The sequence below is a fragment of the Lemur catta genome, chromosome 5 (assembly GCF_020740605.2).
Source record: "Lemur catta isolate mLemCat1 chromosome 5, mLemCat1.pri, whole genome shotgun sequence".
NCBI classification, from domain to species: domain Eukaryota; kingdom Metazoa; phylum Chordata; class Mammalia; order Primates; family Lemuridae; genus Lemur; species Lemur catta.
In genome coordinates this window covers 86333646-86348065 of record NC_059132.1, presented here as the reverse complement: position 1 = coordinate 86348065, position 14420 = coordinate 86333646, and the positions used below count along the sequence as shown (strand labels likewise).

The 14420-nt window shown below is 43.4% G+C and overlaps 1 protein-coding gene across 1 annotated transcript in view; it reads right to left on the bottom strand.

Moving 5' to 3' along the window:
* Positions 1-14420, bottom strand: part of MAML3 (mastermind like transcriptional coactivator 3) — a 387259-nt gene that overhangs the window by 156544 nt on the left and 216295 nt on the right. The window lies entirely within an intron of this gene.

The following is a 14420-nucleotide window of genomic DNA, read 5'->3' as shown; positions in this document are numbered from 1 at the left end:
CTTTTAAATGGTTTAGAACACACAGGAAAGAAATCGTACTTCTCATTTCAAAATCAGGCAACACTGCAATTCAAAGGTTTTTATCGAAAAGCCAAGCTCACTGGGCTAAGAGACAGAAAACAAACTAAAGATTGAAGAGTGGGGAACAAAAGACAACAGACAGTTAAAGGCAATATTCCTCTCCCAGGGAAGAAACATTTGCTATTATTTTCAAAATGAATGCTAGACATGAGACTTGGAGCAAAGTGTACCATACTTGAGAAAGACATGAATACCTACCTTAAATTCTTGCCACAACTTAATGGAGAACATGAAGAAATTAAATCAATAATATTTTAGAGAACATTGAAAAAAACCTTTAAGAATACAGAATTTAACATATTTACCATATAGCATGGAACTGAAGATTAATGTTTAACGGAACCCAAAACATCCTTTGGTTCTTATTTTACCTCCTCTTTTAGTACCTTTCGATATAGTAGCTTACTCTCTTTTAAAAGCTCATTTCCACAGATTTCCACCACATCACTCCCTTCTGGACTTCCTCTTTCCTCCCTGTCAGCTCTTTCTCAATCTCTTACGTAGTCTTTATTTCTCTTCAATTATGGGATTGTTCGATGTTTTGTCTTAAGCTCTTTTTATCCTGCTGCTCACTCTGCCTGCTTGCCCAGGTACTTTCATCTGTCACAACACCTTCAACTATCTTCTCCAGGCTGATGGCCCCCCAAAAATGTACCCGGCCCAATCTTCTCTGCTAAGCTCCACTAACTCCAATGTTCTCCTCCTGCATATGCCACGGACATCTAAAACTCAACACATCTCGACATTGAGCTTAGTATTAATATCTTCTGTTAAACATGATCCTCACCAATGTTCTCCATCTCAGTATCTACCTAGTTATCCAAGTCAGAAACTGGAACATTTTTCTTAAAACCTCCCACATCATTAATCACCGAATCCTATGAATTCTACCTCCAAAATATTGATAGAACTCTAACATGCCCCCTCAGATCTATGGTCTCTGCTACTGTCCTGGGCCAGGATAACATTATCTCTCACTAGATGGTTGCAACAGTCTCCCAACTGGTCTCTTTGTCTTGCCTCCATTCATTCATCCATTTGCTTTTTGTCTGTTTTTTTCTTCATTGTTTTGTCCCCCCTTAATCTATTCTCTATACTGCCACCTTTTCCCAAAAATACTGCCCTTCTTGTTTATAACCCTGTAATGATTTCCATTGTCTGTAAATTAAAATCCAAACTGACTCCTGCCAATATTCCCAGGCTCCTACTCATCTTCCCAGGCTCATCTTTCTGCCTTTCTACTCAGCATTCCTTCCCCTCCCCTCCGCTACTGTGCCTTTTCCATCAACTCTCCTGAAACTCTTTCGTCCCTTCAAGGTGCCAAGCTTCCTTCTGCCTCTAGGGTATTGTACAAACTGTTTTCTTTTCTTGGAACACACTCCTCCCCCTCCCTCTCCTCTTTCCCTGGTTAATAGCTGCTTATTTTTCAGGTCAGATCTTAGATTTCACTTACTCCAGGAAGTTATCTCCTATATCCTTTCCCCACCCCCACTATATTAGGCATCTTCCTTGATCCACCTGTACTGGATTAAATATCCTGGAATAAGTTTTTCCAAGCAATCTATGTTTCTCCATCATAGCTTCTATCACGCTTTCGGGCAGTTGCTTAAGTGTCTGTTTAGCGAGCTCCAAGAAGGTAGGGACTGTGGCTGCCTTGCTTACTGTATATCCATAGGGCTGCACCTAGTGGTCAGGTTCATAGCAGTGGTTAATAAATAATTGCAAACTGAATGAACCATTCCATTGTCTAATTCAAAGGGGCTAAAAGCGATGAGTTTGAATCAGAGCAGGAGGCAGCCTGCTGACCATAAGGAATGCCTGATGTGAGCCTCTACATTCCTGGTAATGGGAGTGATGGATCTCTTACCCTAGAGAGTGTTATATCTACCTAACTGGACTCACTTAAGAAGTCCAGTTAAAAAAAAAAGGCCTTGGAGATTCTATGGACTTACTAATTAGAAATCTGATTCATTTGTCTGCTATCTTCCTTTCTGCCAGAAAGGGCCAGTGCATGTGGCCCTGGTGAAAGAGCTTGGCATAGAGTAGTACTGGGGAAATGCTTGCTTAATGACAGAAGGGGGACCAGGCTGCGCTACAAGGGGTTTCAGTAGTTTACAAAGCTGCAGGCAGAAGGCAGAAAGACACAGGGTGGGAGGGAGAAGGCAGAGCAGTCCTTCCACCCAGGTACTCTCTTACTCTTAGCAAGGGTGGTGGGTATTACAGGCCTAATAGGAGAGGAGTAGGATTCCCTCTGACCCCAGCTTTAGCACTCACATGTGAAACTACCCAGGCACAGAGGAGCCCAGTGTATGGTAAAACTAATCAGGAGGTGTTGTGCGGAATTTCAAGAAGCATCATTTTCTTGCTGGGTGGTTTCTTATAAGTAGAAAATTCCATTTGAAAGTAAACATAGTCCAAAGGGTCCCTGAGTAAAAATATACTCTCTCATTTCTAAATCTTATATAATCTTTTTCTATTTTATTTTCCCCTTTATTGTTGATGTTAACTTTTTCAAATACATAAAATAGTAATATGATTCAAAATCCCAAACCATGTAAAAAGGAATATTGGAAGATTTTCCATTCACTTTTTTGTTTACATTCTTTTCATTTTGTTTTAAATTTCAGAATATTATGGGGGTATAAAAGTTTTGGTTACAGAAATTGCTTTTGTATCGATTGAGTTAAAATTATAAGTGTGCCCATTCCCCAGAGAGTGTGTATTCTATCCATCCCTCCCCTCCACCTGTTTGATTTCTGATGAATGTTATTTCTGTATGTGCACATAAGTGTTGATCAATTACTTCCAATGTAATGGTGAGTACTCATGGTGTATGTTTTCCATTCTTGTGATACTTTACTTAGAAGAATGGTCTCTAGTTCCATCCAGGTTAATATAAGAGGTATTATCAAAAAGTTCCAAAACAACAAATGCTGGCATGGATGCGGAGAGATAGGAACACTCATACACTGTTGGTGGGACTGCAAACTAGCATAACCTGTGTGGAAAGTAGTATGGAGATACCTCAAAGAATTAAAAGTAGACCTACCATTTGATTCAGCTATCCCACTACTGGGTATTTACCCAAAGGAAAAAAAGACATCTGCACGCAAATGTTTATAACAGCACAATTCACAATTGTAAAGACGTGGAAACAACCCAAGTGCCCATCAATCCATGAGTGGATTAGTAAAATGTGGGATATGTATACCATGGAGTACTACTCAACCATAAAAAACAATGGTGAACTAAATCTTATATATTTTCAATAACACCATCAAACTCTGCAATAGTCACGTGGCAGAGGCTCCTGAACTGCTGAAGACAAGGCCCTAACTGGGATACACTTGAATTTGACTTAAAAAAAAAATACTGGTTCAGTCCATCATATTAGGTAGAAACTGCTAGAAAATGATGTTATTTATTGGACAAACCAGGAAGCCATGGTTCTGATCTCAGGTATGGCAGATACTTGAACGTAGCTGCAAACAGAGTGGCGAGGGCAAGTATCCCAGCTTCAGGGCCCGAAAGAAATGAGGCCTGGGGCCCTTGACACCTCCCACAGCCATGTTAACCTTCGAGAAATAAGCACTTGTCTTAAAAATGAACCTGACTTTGTTTTAGAAAGCACAAGTCCATGATTACACTCTAGGTCATGTAATGGGTGAGGCAGGATAGAGAAATGAAGGAGGATGCTCCACGTGTTCCTCTGTGAAATGGTGGTGGCTGAGACCATGCAGCTGGCCAGTCCAGCTGGAAACCCCAAGTTTTACCTCTTCCCCCCTGCATGGGCCTTGCTGGCTGAGGCAATGTAGTGCAGAATGCGAGAAACAGGAGCACTTGCTCTGCAGTCAGAATGCCTGGGTCAAACCCAGGTTCCTCTACCCAAGAGCTGATCCATGTCAGTGCTGGTCTGGCACTTAACAAAGGTTGGCAGTGGGCTGGGCGTGGTGGCTCACGCCTGTAATCCTAGCCCTCTGGGAGGCCCAGGCGGGTGGATCGCTTGAGGTCAGGAGTTCGAGACCAGCCTCAGCAAGAGCGAGACCCTGTCTCTATTAAAAATAGAAACAAATTATCTGGTCAACTAAAAAATATATATAGAAAAAATTAGCCGGGCACGGTGGCGCATGCCTGTAGTCCCAGCTACTCGGGAGGCTGAGGCAGCAGGATCGCTTCAGCCCAGGAGTTTGAAGTTGCTGTGAGCTAGGCTGATGCCACGGCACTCACTCTAGCCAGGGCAACAAAGAGACACTGTCTCAAAAAAAAAAAAAAAAAAAAAAGGTTGGCAGTGATACCCCCTGTTAGAATGTAACAGAGGCAGGGATTTTTCCCATTTTGTTTACTGCTTGGCTTCTAGGAGCTCAGAGTAGACATACAATAAATATTAGTTGAATGAATGAACCCTGGAAAACTTATTTAACCTCTCCTAAGCCTTGGTTTCCTTATCTGCAAAATGAGTTAATAATACCTACCTCGTGGAGTTACTGTGAAGATGAATTTAGCTACAACTGCAACTGAGAGAGAATGCTTCCTGGATCTTCAAAATACAAATAGGTAGAATGATAATATTTCTGTTCCCTAGCCAGCAAAACCCTAATGTTTTCCAAGCATCTGGTGTAGCTTTTTTAATATGAACAACAAAAATCAAATTTGCAATTCAAGCCCAAGTCCAAGTGCTAATGCATTCATGTCCTAGATTGTAGAACAGCAGAGGCTAGATCGTTGAGTTTCAAATCAAATACATTTTCAGCACGTCACCTGAATGGGGCTGCCGACTATCTGCTTTTCCTTGAGGGCCTAATGTTCTCCCCTACTTTAACCCAAATCTTGATTTATATATTTCATGTGTCAGCATTTCAGCATATACGAAAGACATCACTGAAGATGCTATGCAATGGTTTTTATATTTTGTTTTGTTATGTCCAAAATAGCAGAGCAATCCTAGCATCTCTTCTGTCTGCCTTGTCATCCTTTGTTACATGGAAAGGTGGTCTGAGAGTCTAATTCTCGCTTTATGTCCCTCGTGGGAGATAGGAGAGCAAGGAGGAACACACAGAATCGGCTCTGTGTTTGAGGAGACTGGCGAACTCACAAGCATCCTGCTCAGGGAGCAGGAGAATGGCTGGCTGCGTGCAGGGCGATGTCCTTCTGAACCCCCGACCTCCAAAGGACCCAGGACAGAATCTCATTCCAAATAGCCTGAACTGAGGAAGTCCCTGGCCCTTCTGCCTCTCAAAGCCAGAAGCCTCTTAGTATGATTGTGCCCTCGTGGAAGAATCACAGAAACTCTTTGCTGAGCATCAGCCTCCTTGCTCCTGTATTACTATTATTACATATAAATGTTTTCTCCCATTAGGGGAAGCTGTGGTGCCAGGAGCTGAAGTACACTGTTCATCCAGTGCCTATGACAATACGGGCTGCTATCATGTGTCAATTACTCTGAAGGAAACAATTCCCCCTCCGTAATGGCTCCAGCACGAGTCTCTCGTCTACAACGTGGCTTGATGGCTTTTGCGTCCGTGAAACTGTGGAGTGTGTGTGTGTGTGTGTGTGTGTGTATGACAGAGCGAGAGAGAGTCAGAGAAAGTGAGAGACGGAGAGAGACAGAATGGCTGGGGGAGGGTGTGCACTACACCCAGATCAGTAGTAGTAAGAATAGCTGTGCCTTTGGAGTTACAGAGCACTTCGACACAGAATCACAGTTTATCCTCACAGCAAACCTCTGGGGCAGGCCACGTGCTGGTCTGACGGTTCCACAGGGAAGGGGGCAGTGTTCTGGAGGGGGAGAGATGGGCAAGGCTGGAAGACGCCTGTAACGACGAGGAACATGGCTAAGATCACCAGGCCTCTGCGGACAGAGGGGCCCCATTCCTAGCAGATTCTTGAGGTGTCCCTTGGGCCAGAGTGTCCATGACAAAGAGATCCTTTAGATTTTTAGCAGTGCTAGCAAGTTCAAAGAAACTTGATTTTGCATGAAACTGGGCAGGATCACTGAGATCAGAACAAAGATGGCGATATTGCTATTAATCACGAAGACTCGAAGATGGAAGACACTGGAATAAACCAACATTTTTTTTTCTGTCCCACTCCTAATGATTCTAAAAGGTAGGTTTTATTACAACCATCTCACACAGGAGGGACCGAGGCCCAGTGAGATTAAGTAGTGTGTTCCAGATGACCAGGCGGGGGGCAGGGTGGAGGCAGGAGGTAGCTAAACCCAGGTTCAAATTCAAACTCAGATCTGACTCCACAGTCTACACTGCACCCTCAGCCAGGGCTGGACGAGCACAGCTGTGTCCTCACCCACGGCATGGGGCTCTGGTGCCACCCGTGATGCTGCTCTCTCAGACTGTGTGCTGAGGAAGAGTCCTGGATCCCACCCCTACCCCCCCCACACCCAACTCCAGGACCATCCCTTGTCATCTGTGGACTTTCCTCTTCCACCCCCAGTGCCCCACCTCAGTTCAGATCCTCAGCACTTATCCCGTGGGTCTCTGCAGCAGCTCCTGCTGGGGCCTCTCTGTCCCAGTCCCACCTCGCCCAGCCCATTCTCTGCCTGTGGCTGTGATTTCCTTTATAAAATCTGAAGGTGATCGTGCCCATTCTTCACCTCCAGCCCTTCAGAAGCTGTCCACTGTCATCAGCATCACTCAAGTCCAGCGCACAGGCCCTAGGACTGGCTCCTCGTCCCTGCTAAACTCTCCAGTCTCAGCCATCACCTCTGATCTTCCCCCACTTGCCCTCCAACCCCAACCAACTCCAAACTTTCAGCTATCCTCAATTGTTTGCAGTTCCCAGGACATATTATGTTTGCTTTCTTTCTCTCCGAGCCTTTGAGTGTGTTACACTCGTATCCAACTCCTTCACCTGACCAGGTCTACTTGCTCTTCACAATGCAGCTTAGACATTGCCTTCTACACGGTCTATCCTGACAGCCCTTCCCCACAACTCCTGATGTTGCATCCGTGGCATCCGAATACATAGCACACTATAGCCATGTTCCTTCTCCTTCATGGATGAATGAACGGATGCTAAGAAGCGCTCTCAAATAACCACAATGTGATCCCCAAAGCAGGCACTGGCAAATGTTGGACTGCATGGTGTTTTCAGAGTCAACGTACAAGTTCTTTTGGTTATTTTAAAATATTGGAGAGGGACCATCCCCTCCTTAATATTTTTGAGGACTCTAAGGGTCTACAGAATGCACTTTGAGAAAAACTAGAGAACATATGAAGCTACCTGTGGAAAAGAAAACAGAAACTGAAATCCAGAGACCTTAAGCAACATTACCAAGGTCACATGTTTTCACATGCATGTGCACCCCAAAGGCTGGATATTTTCATACTTGAACTTCAAACATCCACACAAAAGCTGCAAGTGGTTTTCACTCACTGGAGCATCCCCCTCCAACCAAAAGTGTAAGTGAACTTTCCTCACCAACTGTTAGAAACACTATTCTTTCTCAAGACTTGAAGATGAATTAGAATCTTAGCTTGCAGACGCTATAACTAATTTGGAGGCTCCACGAGAATGTTTTGGTCATTTTGATCTGTTCTGGTCAAACTAGAAGGTGATTAACTGGAATCAATTTTCACATGGTTATTCTCTTCCCATCCACCAGCAGATAATAAGCCATGGACACATGGAAGAATTTAACTTGCTTATTTCATTAGTGACCCAGAATAGTTAGGTGTTAGATATTTTAATTAGTAGAATATGAATAGTGTGCAAAATACTTCCAGAACTGTCTTCTAGATTTAAGCCCTCTTAGAAAGGATCTTTTGAGATTTATTCAGAGATTTGATTTTCTTTAGTGATTTTACAACTTTAATGCAACTAGTTACCTGAGAAGCTGTTAAAAATGCAGATTTCTTAGTCCCACAGTCCATAGGCTCTGATTTAGTAGCCCAAAGCAAGGCCCAGATTGGGACACAGGGTGGGGACACAATCTGAAGAACTTAATAAAAACTTCCGATTCTTCTAAGGTAGTTGGTATAGGATCCCCAACTTTTAGAAATTATGATCTACACTAATGATTCTTTTGGATTCTGACATTGTGAGGTTGGTGGTTTGATTTTTTTTTTTTTAAATAAACATACACACACAAACTCAATGGCAAGACAAAATGTTCCTGAGTTGATTGGTGACACTCTGGGGCATCTTATAAACAGAACCAAGAAACAGTGCTCTGGATTGGGCTTTTTCAATCCTCAGAGGATTCTGAATTCTGCAGAAGCTTGCTGGATTTCTACAATACTTTTCATGAGAATGTATATTTTTTCATATTTTAGATTTCTCTAAGCACAGTAATATTCTACACCATTTCCCCCTCTACATGATATACTTACCTACACTTTCCTTCAACAAATTGAGGGGGTGCTGTGTGCCAGGCACTGTGCCAGGTGCTGAGGGGTCAACTCATTCCCAAGAACGAAGACCACCCCAGAAAGTGAACACATGCCATGCATATGTTGACAGAAATTGGGTACATTTGTTTTAAAGAGATCTATGCGAAGGGCAAAGCAACACAAAAAGAAAAAGAAAAATCTTATTACAATTCCTGAAGCCTCCCTTGTCCACCTTAAACACTCCTAACATTACTTTAGAGAGAAAACAACTTTACTACATATAAATTTTATGTATAATAAAATAAAAATTACATGTATAATATGTATATATTATATATAATATTGCCACAAAAGCCAAGAGCTTAAAATCTCTGCTTGCGACCATCCCAGACTGCAGCTTCCCTGGACCCGGTCAGTGGGAAAAGTTAGGTCTCTGGAGGGGACGTCAGCCATGAGCAGTTAAAAATCTCCATTCTGAAATGCTCCAGGAAGAAAAAGATCATTTGTAAAGGGACCTCACCCTCTTAGTGGGCATCTGAAATATCAGCCGAAGAGCCCCAGGGAACAGAACCATTCAAAACATTTTGAGGTCCTTTGAGGTTATTTTCAGAAACGACCATGATCTTTTTTCTTTCTGCATGAATCAGATTTAGAATGCGATCCCCAAGAAGTCTGAGGTGTACACAAGGCTGACAGTACCTCTTTTCAATGTTTGGAACGCACATATTCACCCGATTCCAGCTGTGAGATGCTAAAACAACGGCCCTTATTTAGTTACCTTTTAAAAACATTTTAAATCTTTTTGTGTGTGTGGCTAAATGTTTAGGCATGTTTTTATCCTTTAATTATGCTTAAACATGTAATGAGTACCAACTCAATGCACATCAACATACTGGGAATAAATCATAACACACAGGAGTAGGGGCAGCAAAGCCTCGACATTTAGAAACTTAAGTCCCAAGATCTCCTCAAACCTGCAAATTTCCAAATACATAAATGTTTGTACAGGCTCTTGACTTTCTCCCAACTGAGTGAATAAATTATATTTTCATCACAAGTCACACGACTCCTGTGTACTCTTTGTATCTGAAGTTACAAAGTTTTTCACAAGCTACCATACGTGCGGTTTAAATTGGTGTCTTAACAAAATTATTAACCACTCATTAAAAACAAGACTGTTATCCCTACAAATGCCAGGCTATATGATTTTCAAATCTCCTCACAGAGTTTTTAGTAGGATGCTCTAAACTTCTAAGTTTTTATAAGAGAAGTTGATTCACTGCTTACTAAATGTTTCAAGATATTATTGTCATAGAATAGTCTAATTGGCCAAGGGCTTACATATGCCAGACATCGAGCTAAGCGCTTTACACATATTGCCTTGGTTAATCCTCACAATAACCTATGATGGATGACGAATGGGTTCAGAGAGGACAGGCAATTTGTCCGAAGGCACACAGCAGAGTCCTGCTCTCACCTACTCCGTCATTCTGCATCTGATGATTTCCGTCCCAATCAAACCTTGCTTAGAAATTCTGGGAAAGTGTTTTAGACACCTGTGTCGTGACAGTCTAAAGAGGATGTGTTCATGTCTTTGAGTCAGATCTGGCTGATTCACAGAAAAGTGTTGTGCTCCTCTACAAGGAAAGATGATATTCTGCAAAGTTGGCATGTGTTTGAGAAGTGATGATCGCTGCAGCCCTGAAAACTTCAGGAGAAAGCAGGCGTGTGCGTCCCGGTGGTAGCTTCCTTCCCTCAGTATCTTTCTGTTGGAAAAGCTCCACCAACATGGGTAGTTGCCATCAGAATGTCACCGTCTGAACCCTGAACTGCTCTGTCTTGTCATATACATAAATTCACACACACATTACATTTATTTTTAAGGACGAGAAACAATTTCCTTAGGAATATCTTCTGATGTCTCTTACTAGAAGTCATGCATACACTCTCTATTCAAACACGCTTGTATACATGACCTTGTGCTATGATCTGAAAATCCTAATGGGAATTTATTTAGAGCTGTAAAGAAATGCCTGTGAAAGAGGGTGGTGAGGAAGAAGGGAAAGCCATAGGGAGGACGAGGGCAAAAGAAAAGATCAGATCTCATCTGCATCGTTCACAGCGGGAGACTCGCACCAACAGCACAGACCAAAGAACAGGCATGTTAGAACGAAGCATGAGGTTTCAATTTGTTTATTTTCTGGGAGGAGCGAGGTGGGAAGGAGAAACACCTCAGGGACGCTGAGGACTTTTCTCTCCCTTGGGGAGCAATCAAGAATCTTTTTATTTCATTGTTTACTCAAAATGTTCCTTCTTTTCAATAAGAAATTCTCATTTTTGTTTTTAGCCCCTCCGGGGAGACTGTTTTCCTCAACGGCAGGAAGTCGTGCACCAGCTTAGGGGACGCAACAGCCAGAGCGCCCAGACCCGACATTGCTTTTGAATAAAATCCCAGCACATGTTTATCTCCCTTTGGGAAACAAACACATTGAAATAAGATTTCCTAGTCTATAAAAAGCCTCCTGTTTCCCTCCAACAGGCCAGACATTGCTCTTCCTTGTGAGCTGTCGTTTGCATAAAGCAGTACTTCCAGGCGACTTCCTCCTGGAAGAGAATTCTGAAGTTCTCTCTCTCATTCATTCTCTCTCTCTCTCTCTCTCTCTCTCTCTCTCTCTCTCTCCACACACACACACACACACAGACACACGCCCATCTCAGCAAACAAACACAATAGAATTCTTATTTCTAGACAGCATCTGACTCCCAGGTCACAGCAGGTTTTTACTCCACACCTGAAGGCTAGGGGACCCGCCTTCATTTACCAACAAGGGGACTGCCATTATTTACATGTCTTTAGAGTTATTTTCTTCACAAATAGGAGCCAAGGCAGAATGAGAGGATTTTCCTCGGCAGGATGAGTCATCCGTGGGTGAAGATGCCCACACGCAGACAGGCACATTCTCACACACAGGCAAACATGGGGGTAATTTAACCCGCGCTGAGAATTGCAGTGGGGCGGCAGCGGGCACCACGTGCCCAGCCCGTAAACAGCGGAGTCTGGAGCCTGGCGGCAGAGCTTTCATCTGTGGGGAGAAGCTGCTCGGCTTCCTACCACCAGCTGAAATTCATTTTTCAAAAGAAATTAGACCAAGGTACTGTTGTTATAGCAACAGTCAGAGTCATTTACACAGCCTCTTCCCCACAACCTCACTCTGACTTCTGTGGGCAGTGATTTCAATTATGTATAGGGGGTGACCCAGGCTGAGCCAGGGTGGACCCTTCATTAGCCCTTTAAGGAGTGGAAGCCTGAACCCTCCATGTCCAATCTGAAGCTAAAAGACAACAAGACTTTGCTGTGTGCCTGAGAATCCTCCCAGTCCCCAAAGTCCACTGCACAGTGAAGACAGGCAGAAAACCTTTGCATCCAGTGTTTTCATCTGCTGGGTAGGAACTGGGCACGTGACCACTGAGTTTCCTGGGTTAGCCAAGCACTGGCCATTTCAGAATAGGAATTTCCAGTGAGGATGGTCACGTGGGCAATGAATTCTGAAGTGACTTTGTTACTTTAGTCCTCCAGGACTTTATTCTTGGGGGTGTGGAATTTCAAATATGAAAAGCACACTCCAAACTCTGCAAACAACAATCAACCCCAAAATGCCCCTTTCTTGATAAAAAAAATATACACTATTACGGAATCTTATGGCAAATAACTTTCCAGAGAAGCAGCGATGTGGCAGTTACATCCACCCTAGGGATACACAAAGGTGGTAAAAATCCACAAAGCCAAGGCCCACGACTAATGATACAGACTGAACTGCGCCTCCCACTCCCAATTCACATGCTATTGTCCCAACTCACAGTACCTCAGAAGGTGGCCAAGTTTGGAGATAGTCTCTAAAGACGTAATTAAGTTAAAATGAGGTCATTAGGGTGGGCCCTAATCCAAAATGACTTGTGTCCTTATAAGAAGAGGAGCTTAGGGCACAGGTACAGAGAAAAGACCCTCTGAAGATACCGGAAAAAGATGGCCATCTACCAGCCAAAGAGAGAGGCCTGTCTTGGTCCGTTTGTGCTGCTACAACAAAATACCTGAGACCGGGTCATTTATAAAGAACAGAGATTTATTTTCACAGTTCTGGAGGCTGGAAAGTCCAAGAAAAAGAGGCTGGCAGTGTTGGTGTGTGGTGAGAGCCCATTCCTCATTAGATGGCACCGTTTAGGTGTCCTCACAAGGCAGAAGGGATGGAGGCAAAATGGGACACTGTGTCGTCCCTCACGGAAGAGCAAAGAGAAAGCCCTAAGCCAGTTCCCTCCAGCCTTTTGAGAAGACACTAATCTACTCATCAGGGTGGACCCATCATGATGTGGTCGTTTCCCCAAAGGCCCCACCGCTTAATACCCCCACGGTGGGGATTAAGTTTCAACTCATGAATTCTGGGGGACATTCAGATCATATTCACAAAAGCAACCAACCCTTTTAACACCTGGATCTTGGACTTCCGGTTTCCCTGTTAGGGACTACATTTCTGTAGTTTAAGCCACCCAGTGTGTGGCACTTTGCTACGGCAGCCCTAGCAAACAAATAAAACTAATAGTTTGGTTTAAACATATCTCTATCCCCTCTCAGTGTCTTCTATAGGTTAGGGTCTCCATGGCTACCTTAAAGGAATATTTTGCACAAATTTGTTCATGCTTAGTTCAATTAACTGAAGACTTACTGTGTGCTAGGTTCTATATCAGCCTTTAGGGACACACTAATGAGCAAGAGTCAGTCTCTGACCTCAAGAGACTTCAGAATGGAGAGGAAAGAAAGGCAGATGAGCCGGGACAGTGTGGTTTGTAGTAGGCGCCCGTGCTGCGGGAGCACAAAGGAGCACTCAGTCCCGACGAGGTAAGGCTTCCTGGGGGTACTGATATGTGAGCTAAGACCTCAAGGACTCACAGTGAGGCAAAGAGTCCAGGCAGAGAGAACACAGGCTTTGGCCAGAGGAGACAGAAGCATGCTTCTAAGTGAAACTTTGCTTAATGATGGGGATACGTTCTGAGAAATGCATCATGAGGTGATTTTATCATTGTGTGAACATCATAGAGTGCACTTATGCAAACCTACATGGTGCAGGCTCCTACACACCTGGGCTAAGCCGATGGCCTATTGCTCCTAGGCTACAGACCTGCACAGCATGCTACTGTACTGAAATCTGGAGGCAATTGTAACAGTGGTGTTTCCGTATCTAAACATAGAACAGGTACAGTAAAAATACAGTATTATAATCTTATGGAACCACCACTGTATATACAGTCTGTCGTTGACCAAAATGTTACGATGCAGCACAGGACTGTAGTTGTATCTGGCTTGAGCCAGAGGCGGAAGTGCAGAGAAACAAGCTTGGAGAAAAAAGAGCTATACAGATCATGAAGAACTTGTGTGCCATGTTAAGAAGCATGGGCTTTATCCAGAAGGTTTGGGAGACGCTGGAGGAAAAATGGTCACTTGTGAGGCTAACTTCTGATTTTGTTATGATAAAAATTGGTTATGACTGGTTGCAAAAGGTAAAATATTCAAAGTGATCTGTATCAGTTTGTTAGGGATGCCATTACAAAATACCACAGATTGGTTGGCTCAAAGGACATAAATTTATTTCCTCACAGTTCTGGCGTCTGGAAGTCCAAAATCAAGGTGTCTGCTGGATTGGTTTCTCCTAAAGCCCCTCTCCTCAGCTCTTGGCAGATGGTTGTCTTCTCTCTGTGTCCTCACACGTCTTCCTTCCGTGAGTACACATTCCTGCTATTTCTCTGTGTGTCCAGATGTTCTCTTCTTATAAAGACAGTAGTCATACTGGGTTAGGGCTCACTCTAATAGCGGCATTTTAACTCAAAATGGACCTATCTCCAAATACAGTCACATCCTGCAGTACTAGGAACTAGGACTTCAACAAATGAATCTGGTAGGTCATAATTCAGCCTGTACCATGATCCAATATCATTCCTGCA